Source organism: Lagopus muta, chromosome 5 (genome assembly GCF_023343835.1).
Source record: "Lagopus muta isolate bLagMut1 chromosome 5, bLagMut1 primary, whole genome shotgun sequence".
In the NCBI taxonomy this organism is placed as follows: domain Eukaryota; kingdom Metazoa; phylum Chordata; class Aves; order Galliformes; family Phasianidae; genus Lagopus; species Lagopus muta.
Genome location: NC_064437.1, coordinates 18433448 through 18435124, shown reverse-complemented (window position 1 = coordinate 18435124; position 1677 = coordinate 18433448). Strand labels below are relative to the sequence as shown.

General features: G+C 33.4%; 1 long non-coding RNA gene across 1 annotated transcript; it reads right to left on the bottom strand.

The window, feature by feature from the left end:
- Positions 1-572: 572 nt before the first annotated feature.
- LOC125693474 (uncharacterized) lies at positions 573-1264 on the bottom strand. Its single transcript, XR_007377115.1, has 3 exons — positions 1145-1264; positions 894-1032; positions 573-719 (listed from the first exon to the last, which is right to left on the bottom strand). It is a non-coding gene; the product is annotated as an uncharacterized LOC125693474 (long non-coding RNA).
- Between the last annotated feature and the right edge of the window lie 413 nt (positions 1265-1677).

Sequence of the window (1677 nt, the reverse complement as noted above, 5' to 3'; positions counted from 1 at the left end):
AAAACAGAATGAACTTCTTGTTCTACTCTATCAGACAGATTTTTCTCTATATATAGGGATGTACCTAACACTCTTTCCTACCAGCTTTATTTAACCTAATTCTTTTCTAGGTGAGGCTCTACAATGACACTAATAAAAGTTCAATATGCTTCCAGTTAATACCTTTCCTAACTATGGACCTACAATATTAAATCTATAGCAATTTTCTACAGGCAGAGTCACAGCATTTTAAGGTCAGATTATATTTTAAAACAAAGCATACTTCTATAGATAATATTTTCCTTATCAGTTTTTCTAATATTCATCTATTTCTAGTCACAAGTAGTGATAATGGCAAGTAATAATTTTATCGCTGGTATGGCTAATGTATATTTTGGTTCTCAAGCTATCGTACACATAAATTTTCTCCTATTTCTTAGCATAAAATGACAATGATCTTAGTTTAACTTAGAAGTGTAAAAAGAGCTAATTTAGCTAAAAGAATAGTAAGTCTGATTACCTAGCCTTGCAATGAAATTTCACTGCAAGTGAGATATTTCAGATAACAATCAGCCAGTTGTACTTGCCTTTTTCCTTGGCCTAGAAGCAATACAGTTGAGCTCACCCAGTCAATCACTTCTGATTTCCACAATTTTGTTGTAGCTTTTTTTGTTTGTTTGTTTGTTTTTTGTTCTTTCTCCAGAGGGATGTTTAAATAAGATATCTAAATGAATTTTTGCCTAAAAAAACAAGTATGTGCATTAACAGAACTGACTTTGAATCTTATACCTAAGAATAATTATAGAAATCATTTCATCTGTCATGTGAAGGACCCAGAATAAAATTAACTGTCACTAAGCATTGTGTCATGTCACCAAACACGTGCACATACATTTTGTATAGGGAATACATACTTCAGCTGTTCACTTGCTCTTCATCAGGCACACAGTCTAAGGTGGCAGATTTCCTTAGGAATGTGTTATTATTACATTTCCCATTTGAGCCTTTTCCATTAAAAGCTTTTCCTGTATCACAGAGGAAGTTCTGTTATTCCTGAAACGAAGTCACACCAAATTGTTTTTAGAAGAAGAAGAGAGGAAAAAGAGAGCTGTGGTGAATGGTGTAAGAGGCAATGTAATGTATGTTTTCAGAATCTTTTGCTTACTTTGTATCTCAGAATCCCTTGAGGTTTGCATTGTTCTGTTTCCTATAGCCCAGCACCAGGTTTTTGTGTCATAAGCAGGACTACAACTCCTTTTGGAATGGTGGGAAGATGCAGTGTGAGCTTCTTCCACTCAGGTACCTTCTAGAAGCAAGAGGTGAAAAAAAAAATAAAACAAAAAGGCAAGAATACATGGGCTCTCTGTAAAAGTCTGGGAGATTTTACCTTATGTTACAGACCAGATGAAAATATTCATAGAAAGCACACAAAATTCAGGCTTACTAAATTATTATTAATAGTTAAAAATTATCCTTTTTTCAGTTTAATTCATTTATGTAATTACATACACAAATGTGTGAGCATACATATAAAATATATATTACTCTCACTCTGTAGCTCATAAAACCACTGCATAAAATATTTTCATTATCAAAGAGCAGACTAGCTACTATGCAAGTTCCTAGTTTCTATGCAAGTAGGTACAGCAGTTTTAGGTGAGCCACAAAAAGCTTGAATGTAATTTTAGTTCCTCGGAA